The sequence below is a fragment of the Tursiops truncatus genome, chromosome 8 (genome assembly GCF_011762595.2).
Source record: "Tursiops truncatus isolate mTurTru1 chromosome 8, mTurTru1.mat.Y, whole genome shotgun sequence".
NCBI lineage: Eukaryota > Metazoa > Chordata > Mammalia > Artiodactyla > Delphinidae > Tursiops > Tursiops truncatus.
In genome coordinates, this window is record NC_047041.1 from 24850634 (window position 1) to 24860366 (window position 9733).

A 9733-nucleotide genomic window follows, 5' to 3' on the forward strand; every position below is an offset into this window, starting at 1 on the left:
TATCTTTAACTTTTGCCATTTTAATTATGATATATCTTGGTGTGGGTGTTTAGGTTCATCTTTTTTGGGACCCTCTGTGCTTCCTGTATCTGGATATGTTTCCTTCTTTAGGTTTGGGAAATTTTCAGCCATAATTTCTTCAAATACATTTTTTATCATTTTTTCTCTCTCTTCTCCTTTTGGAACCCCTATAATGGGGATAGGCATGTTTAAAATTATCTCACAGATCTTGTATGCTGCCTTCATTTTTTAAAATCTGTTTTTCTGTCTGCTGTTGTGATTGAGTGATGTCCATTATTCTGTCTTCCAGATCACTTATGCATTCTTTTGTGTCATTTAGTCTGCTATTTATTGCTTCTAGAGTGCTTTTTATCTCAAATATTGAATTATCTATTTTTAATTGGGTCTTCTTGATATCTTCCAGTTGATTTATTACCAATGCTTGAATTCATTGTCTGGTAGACTAATTATCTCTTTTTCATTGTTTCATTTTGTTTTGTTTTTTCCTTGCTCTTTCAATTGAGATCAGTTCCTCTGCCTTTTTGTTTTATTTAACTTTCTCTGTCTCTATGAATTTAGAGACAGCCACCTATTGTGGTTTTGAAAGGGTGTTCTTATGTAGGAGTATTCCTATGTAGACTGTGTGTCCCCCATTCCTTTGGGGGGAGGGCTGGATATGATGTGGATGCCAGTCACCTCTTTCCTCAGGTCTGCTGACTGCTATCATCTTGGTATGGGGTGTGGCTGGCTTTGGAGGAACTAGAGAGTTCTCATAGTGTGAGGTGGGACATCCTCTCTAGTCAGTGGCTATCACCGCCATGTTAGGGGTGGCGTTTGCTCCCAAGTTGCTTAAGCAAAGCCCTGAGGGTTGGGCTTGAGCTGGCTCTGTTCCTTTTAAGTGTGTGTTTTTTCCTTCTCCCTTCACTGCGACTTTGCCCCAAAGGAGGGGAGTGCTGATGTAACTGGGGCTTGTGTGCTTACAGAGGTACGCCTGTTTAAGTGTCTTTGGCTCTGCTCAGATGCAGCCCATGGTTGTGTCTTTTCCTCTGTTCTGTCCACCTGAGATCTAGTGCTAGCTTGTGGCATGGAGTAGGCAGAGCTGGAGCATTCACTTGGCTAAAACTGGGGAGTGTGGTGTGGAGGCTGTGGAAGTTCAAGTGGCTACACTGCTGTCAGAAGTGTAGGCTGCTTCTATGGCACTGTTTAAGTGCCAGTAATGGCCACGGCCAGCCCACCTGGACAACACCTGGGTTCCTGGGTTGCCTCTGTGTTCCTAGATCCAGTCTTTTCCCTGGTCCTTGCCAAGCTGTGGCTTGGAGTGAGTGGGACTGGGGTGTTCACTTCACTCAGACTGTGAAGCAGGGTGGAGGCAGCAGCTGCTAGGACAAACCTCTCTCTGCCCTGTCTAGGGCAATCTAGCAGCACCTTCTCACTCCCCAAGGGTGGAGTCTAGGCTTCTTCAGCCTTTCTATCAGTCCCAGTGGTTCCCCAAGTAGCCAAGAGAGGTTGTCTCCTATTTGTAGGACCCCAGGACTGGGATGCCCAGTCTGTGGTTTGACTATCTCACTCCTCAGGGCAAGTGTCCACCATTTGATCTCCCTTTTCCTCTGAGTCCCCTCCCAGGGACACATGTCCCAACCCAGTACTTTTCTTTCCATTCTACCTGATCATGTGTGTACCTTTCTTATAGTCTTTGTTGTATAGGAGTCCTCTGCCAGTTTCCAGTTAATTTTCCATGAGTATTGTTCCATGTGTAGATGTATTTTTGACATGTTTGTAAGGGGAGGTGACCTCCATACTTTGCTGTCTTGATCTCTCTCCTCTGTCAGGCCCTTTTTATAAGTCACTACTTCCATCTGCACTCTGTCAGAACGACTGGGGTCATATTCATATAGCAGACTAACCAAATAAGTGGAAAGCTAAATTTGTAAGATTTTATTTTGACACATGTGATAATATCATCAAACCTTGATTTTGGAAATGAGAGACAGCCATATATAATTTGAGAGAGTGCCAACCTGAGATACATTATACCATATGTCACTGACTTTAATGATGATTTTGGACCAGTTCATTTTGAATGTCACTTATGAAAGATCATATCTTTGATTTTTAATATTACTGGCAGTTATTCCTGACTCATAAAGCATTCTCTGCCTGAAAAAGATGTGTATAAAAAATATATTTCCCTTGAAGATCTCTGCAGTTGGTTCCATCTTCCCTTTTCCATCTTTTCCTGGTATTTTCTGTGTCCCAAATATGCTTATTCTGATACCATAATGATTAATATGGACTTTTAGCTCAGGCTGCATTTAATCTGCAAACTCGTCCCCTCAAATAAAAGGATGTTCCTTCTACCTACAATGAAAAGGTAAAGCAAGCACAATGCTTCAGACCTAGATGTAAAGACCACATGACTACTCATATATGGAGATGAGCATGAAAGGATATCTTTTCTGGGAGAAAATGATGCAGTAGTATATTTTGATAAGTGCTATTTTTTATTTGTAAGTCAAATAAATTGGCACACATTCTTTTGAATATCTTATCTCACATGTATACAACTGAAAGTGTTGATTGTGAGGCTATCTATGACCAGGTTTCTCTTGCCGTGGACTGGAAAATATGTTGGCACATCATCCTGACTGGATGTCCAGGCCCCTCTATTTAATATTCAGCTTTCTAATAGTACAATTACCTGAAAATAGTGGGCTCAGAGGTGCTTGAATCAGAAGGCTGCCAAATCTCTCACTCTTTTTTGTGGTAGTTTAATAATAAACACTTTAACTTTTATTATGGCTGGAAGTAGAAAGAGAATTTTAGCAAGTGTTGAAATTTTAGCTGTGTGGAGGAATAAATAGCCCTGTGACCTCTGAGATTTCCTACAATATCATTGGATGGTTTCCCTGAGAATTTTCTTTACAACTCTCAGATGCTAAAACCAGTTGCTTACAGATCTCTTTCCTTACTCTCAAAGAACATGATCTAAATATGAATCATCATAGGCACCAAGATCTTGACTAGAAAATCCTCCTAGTGACACAGTATCCTATTGCTTGAGATATGCCAAGGGAATTCTTTCCACAGTTTGTTCCTCATAAGAGGGCATAGTGGAAAAAGCAGGGCTTTGACAGCAATTAAACTTAAGTTTTAATCCTGAGTGAGCCACTTATTAGCTTTTGATCTATGACAAGTAAGTTAAATTTCCTAAGCCACGACTTTCTAATATGAAAATGGAGATGATATCACCTACTTCAGAAGGTAGTGGAAAAAGTAGGAATAGTGCATATAAAGCACTCAAATATAGATATTCTATATAAATTATAACTTGTAATTATGAATTTTAGGTTGAGTCTTGTTCTTAGAATGGAGCACCATTTCTATATACAAGGTAAGCTTTTGAGAATTAAATGCCCCACCAAGTTTCACATGCTAATCAATGCATTTGTGTGTTGGAGGTAGGGGTATGCATGAGATAAGACAAGAATAAGAAATAAGATGCTGGGACTTCCCTGGTGTTCCAGTGGTAAAAAATCCTCCTTCCAATGCAGGGGACACAGGTTCGATCCATGGTTGGGGAACTAAGATCCCACATGCTGCAGGGTAACTAAGCCCACGCACCTCAACTAGAGAGAGAAAACCCACACACCACAACTAGAGAGAAGCTCAAGCACCACAACGAATGATCCTGTGAGCCTCAACAAAGATCCCACATGCTGCAACTAAGACCCGACACAGCCAGAAAGAAGAAAGAAAGAAAGAAAATATTAAAAAATAAATAAGATACTTATTTTCATCTTTTTGGTAAAATTTTAGTATTCTCTTCCACCTTTCCTTTCTCATTCCTTTTTTCTCATTAAAAAAAATATATATATGTTAAATAATATAGTATTTAAAGTATACTTTAAAATCAAAAGTAATACATCAATGCATTTTTATTTAAAAAATGAACACAAACATCTTTGTCATTCTGGTTTTTTTCTGACTGGGGAAATTCAAAATAGCTGCTACTATAATGATGAAATGCTAGCAAGTAAATAACCAAGGCTGGCTCTCCCTGTTAGAAGTAAAAATTGTATTAACTATTCTCACGCATTAACTATTACATATGAAGTTTAGAGTCAGTTTTTCAAATTTTACAAAAATTGAAATTTTGATTTTAATTACATTGATTTATAAATTGATTTTACAAAATGTAATACCATTTAAAGATTAAATACTTTCAGCCATGAACTTGGTGCATTTCTCCAAATTTCTTAGTATATTTTTAAAAAAATGTCCTTCAGTAAAATTTATACAGTTAACCCTTGAACAACATGGTGGGGTGTAGGATTTCCTCCTTGCAAGGATTTCCTCCTTGCAGTCAGAATCTTCACATTCATTGCTCCTCTGTATGCACAGTTCCACATCCAAGGACTTAACCAACACTTGCATTGTGACATTGTGTAGTACTGTAGTATTTACTATAGAAAAAAATCCATGTATTAGTGGACTCATGCAGTTAAAAAAGTTAACTGTAGTTTTATTTAAAAGATCTTATATATTTCTCTTTTTAAAAGTTTCATAATTACTTTATTTTTAAAATTGAAGTATGATCAAAATAAAACATTAATTTCAGGTGTACAACATAATGATTCAATATTATTTTTAGATATTATGAATGGTCACTACAATAAGTCAACATCCTTCACCATACATGGTTACAATTTTTTTTCTTGTGATGAGAACTTTTAAGGTTTACTTTCTTAGCAACTTTCAAATATACAATAAAGTATTATTAACTATAGTCATCATGCTGTACATTACACCCCTATGACTTTTTTTTTTAATGACTTTTATTTTATAACTGGAAGTTTGTACTTTTTGACCTTCACCCATTTTGCCTATCCAGTCTCTGGCAACCATTAAGCTGTTTTCTGTATCTTCTTTTTTTCTTTAGATTCCACACATAAGTGAGATCATACAGTATTTATTTGTCATTTTCTGTCTGACATTTCATTTACCATAATGCCCTCAAGGTCCATTCATGTTATTATAAATGTCAAGAATAAATTCTTTTTTCTGAATGAATAATATTCATATATATGTATATAACAATTTTTTTTCATTTATCCATTGATGTACACACCACTTAGATTGTTTCCATATTTTAGCTATTGTAAATAATGCTGTAATGAACATGGGAGTGCATACATCTTTTCAAGTTAGTGTTTTTATTTTCTTTGAATAAATACCCAGAAGTGGAATTGCTGGATCATATGGTAGTTCTATTTTTAATGTTTTGAGGAATCGCCATACTGTTTTCCATAGTGGCTGCACTAATTTACCTCCCCACTAGCAGTACACAAGCATTTCCCCAAAGGTTTTGTATATCTGCTATTAGATTTATTCCTACATATTTCATAGTTTTTTGCAATTATGAATGGAATATTTTTCTATTAATAAAAAAATTAATATTGCCATGAATAGTATGTTTATTTTATTTTTTTAATAAATTTATTTTTTATTTAAATTTTTGGCTGCATTTGGTCTTTGCTGCTGCACGCGGGCTTTTCTCTAGTTGCAGTGAGCGCGGCTACTCTTCATTGTGGTGTGCCGGTTTCTCATTGGGTGGCTTCTCTTGTTGCAGAGCATGGGTTCTAGAGTGCAGGCTCAGTAGTTGTGGCGCATGGGCTTAGTTGCTCTGCAGCATGTGGAATCTTCCCGGACCAGGGCTTCCCATGTCCCTGCATTGGCAGACGGATTCTTAACCACTGTGCCACCACAGAAACCCAGTATGTTTATTTTATATCCAGCCACGTTACTAAACTCTTGTTAGTTCCAGGAGTTTGGTAGTTGTTGCTTTGGAATTTCTAGGTGGACAATCACGTATCAGGCTAGTAGTGATGTTTCATTTCTTCCACTCCAATTTGTATAGCTTATGTCCTTTTTATTCATGTTGCATTGGTTAGGTTCTCCAATAATATGTTGATTAACAGTGATAATAGAGGACATCCTTTACTTGTTTTTTTACCTTAATGTGAATGCTTCTACATGTTCCCCTTTAGGTATGATATTTGATGTAAGCTTTTAGCAGATGACTTTTATCTGGTAAAGAAAGTTTCTTTTATATTCTGAATTTGTTAATTAAAAAATTCAGGGTATAGTTTTACTTTATCACATGCTTTTCCAGCATCTATTGAGATGATCATATAGTTTTTTTCTCATTTGATCTGGTAAATAATTAAGCTACTTTTATTCCTGGGATATATCCTACTTGATCACAATATATTACACTTTCACTATACTATCAGAGTTACCTTACTGTCTTATTTAGAATTTTTGCCTTTGTTCATAAGGGGGATTGGTTTTTCTTTTCTTTTCTTGTGTTGTCCTTGTCCACTCCAGGTTTGGTAATAGAATAACACTAGTCTTATAAAAGTTGGATAGCTTTCAATTTTCCCTTTATAACTTGTAACATTTTATGTAACATTGGAATTATCCTTTATTGAGAATTTCATTGGTAAAATTGTCTTGGTGGAATACAATTATTAGGAATAGATCTCAGACTATACAATTTCTTATATGATTACTAAGTTATCTAGATATTCTATTTTATGGGTCAATTTGTATAAATTATATTTTCTCTTAAAATTTTTTATTCTTCTTGGATTTTAAATATATAGGAAGTAAGGAACTCAGACCAATACTTGTGAAAAATAGCTAGGAAAGCTGAAAAAAATATTAAAAAAAATAAGTTTGTAGATTTTAGGTAGCTAAGAAGGGAGTGAAGAATTACAAGGTCAAGATCATGGAGGAAAGGGAAGCCCAAGAAGTGAACTCAATATTTGGGAGTTTTCTTTCCCTATTAGTTTCTAGATTATGAAGTGACTGAGAGGGTGAGTAGTGTTTTAAGCAGCCTTTAGGACCTAAAGGAATAAACATTTGAATTCAGAGTCCTTCAAGAAGAGGAGTAAGCTCCTAGTCTTTGGGTAAACTCTCAAAATATTACCGTAGAAGTAAGATAAACCAGAAGTAAATTGGTCTTCATAGTAATTGAAATCCAGATTTTTATTCAATCTGACAATCTCTGTTTCTTAATTTGTATGTTTGGACCATTTACATTTAATGTAATTATTGATATGGATTTAATACTATCATTTAATACTATCATTTTATTATCTGTTTTTATACTGTATTATACTATTTTTTATTATCTGTTTTCTATTGGCCCCCCTTTTTGTTTTTCTGTTTCCATTTTCCTGTGAATGCTGTGTATTCCATTTAAATTTATCTATTGTCTTTTTGATTATATATCTTTGAATAATTATTTTAGTAGTTTCTCTGGGGACTGCAACATACAAAATTTCATGGTGTACTTAGAGTTAATATTTTACCACTTCAAATGAAATGTAAAAATCTTATAATCATATAGGCCATTTTATCCTCCTTTATTTATACTGTAGTTGTCATATGTATTGCATACACTGAAAACCTCACAATGTTATCTTTTTGCTTTTCATAGCCATACACGTTTTAAAGAACTTAGAGAAAAAATAGCTTATTTATCTAGACATTTACCATTTCTGTTGCTCTTTCTTCATTCCATGTATCATTCTGATATCATTTCCCTTCCCCCTCAAGAACTTCCTTTAACATTTCTTTTAGGGTAATTCTGCTGCCAACAGATTCCCTTAGTTTTCCTTCATCTTAGAATGTTTTTGTTTGCTTTTATCCTTGAAGGATATTTTCACTATATATAGAATTCAGGGTTGACCATTAGTTTCTTTCAGCACCTTAAAAATATTCTACTGTCTTCTGACCATAATAGTTTCTTATGAGAAGTCTGCAATTATTCAATTTGTTATGCTCTATACACAATGTTTTATTTCTCTCTGGTTGCTTGTAAGAATTTTTTCATTATTTTTGGTTTTCAGTAGTTTGGTCGTTATGATTGTTGTTTTCTTTGAGTTTATCTTATTTGAAATTCACTGAGCTTTTTGAATCTGTAATGTCATGTCCTTCAACCAATTTGGGATGTTTTCAGCAATTATTTTTTCAAAACATTTTTCTGCATCAATTTATTTTTCTTCTTCTTTTTGGACCTTAGGAACAAAAATATTAGACCTTCTGATATTTTACTACAGGTCTCTGAAGCTCAGTTCAATTTTTTAAAAATTGCTTTTCTATTTGTTGTTCAGATTTAATGGTTTCTATGCATCTATCTTTAACTTCACCTACTCTTTCCATTCTGATATTAAACCCATCAGTAAATTTTTGTTTTAGTTATTTTACTTTTTAATTTTAAAAGTTTCCATTTAGTTCTTGTTTTATAATCTCTATTTCTTTGCTTTGATTTGCTCAAAAATGACCACATACACAGATTTAGGGATCTATTTCTCCAGCTCTCTCCTTTCTATAATTTCCTGAATATATTTTAGCCCTTTTCATCGTCCTTAGAAAGCAGAAGTGTTGGCCTCTCCATGCTGTTACACACTTTCCATAACTGGATCTGCCTTAGGAGCAAAGGGTAGAGAGAAAATAGAAAACAGAGTATTATTTCCCCAATACTCTTAAGACCATAGGAATTCCTTTTCCCAGTTCTTCTGTAATAAAGGACTTTCTCTGACTTGTAGGTGCCTGCAAGATCATGACTGCTGCTCTGTTGCAAGAGTGCAGCTTCATGACTTGCCACAGGGCATGGTCAGGAGATTAGTAAAAGAAAAAATGGGGGATAACCAGCACATTTACAATCCTGCAGGGCCCCTTACCTGGTCTTCTAACTAGAAAAAGAAAGTTTATATTGGAGCTTTTCTGTTCATACCTGCTGTGCAGTTCTGGGATTTGGGTTGCCCTACAGTCTAAGTTAGGAGATATGGGCAGAAAAACAAAACCCAGGAAATTCACCACTGTAATGATTGTTATATGAGTTTTGAGAAAGTGATAGCAAGTTTATTCATTTTAGCCAAGACAAGAAGTCCTTGAAGTCTAGATTTGAATCATGTAATCCCTGATTGGCTTAAGGTGAAACAATATTGTTAGTGCCACAGTAGTCTGGCAGAGCAAATGAAAACTCTAACAAGAGAAACTTTCTATCATAATCCTAAGCTTCACTTTAATTTAAAAAAATTTTCATGCTTGCTTCTGTGCACATATATTAAAATTGGAATGATACAGAGAAGGTTAGCATGGCCCCTGTGCAAGAAAGAGATGCAAATTCATGAAGCATTCCATATTTTTAAAAAAATTTCATATGCAGTATCTGGCACTCAATAGAAAATAAATAGATACATGAAGAGAAAAGGCAAAGTAATCAAAAATAAGAGAATGATGTTCTTGGGTTAGAAGAATCAATATTGTCAAAATGACTGTAGTACCCAAGGCAATCTACAGATTCAATGCAATCCCTATCAAATTACCAATGGCATTTTTCACAGGATTAGAACAAAAATCTTAAAATTTGTATGGAAACACAAAAGACCCAGAATAGCCAAAGCTATCTTGAGAAAGAAAAGTGAAGTTGGAGGAATCAGGCTCCCTGACTTCAGAATATACTACAAAGCTATAGTCATCAAAACAGTATGGGGGCTTCCCTGGTTAGGCAGTGGCTGAGAGTCTGCCTGCTGATGCAGGGGACACAGGTTCATGTCCTGGTCTGGGAGGATTCCCACATGCCGCGGAGCAGCTGGGCCTGTGAGCCATGGCCACTGAGTCTGTGCATCCAGAGACTGTGCTCCACAATGGGAGAGGCCAC

The 9733-nt window shown here is 35.6% G+C and overlaps 1 non-coding gene across 1 annotated transcript; it reads left to right on the plus strand.

Annotated features, from left to right (window-relative positions):
- The first annotated feature begins 9113 nt into the window (after positions 1 to 9113).
- On the plus strand, positions 9114 to 9219 carry LOC117313483 (U6 spliceosomal RNA). Its single transcript, XR_004527989.1, has one exon. It is a non-coding gene; the product is annotated as a U6 spliceosomal RNA (small nuclear RNA).
- The last annotated feature ends 514 nt before the right edge of the window (positions 9220 to 9733 follow it).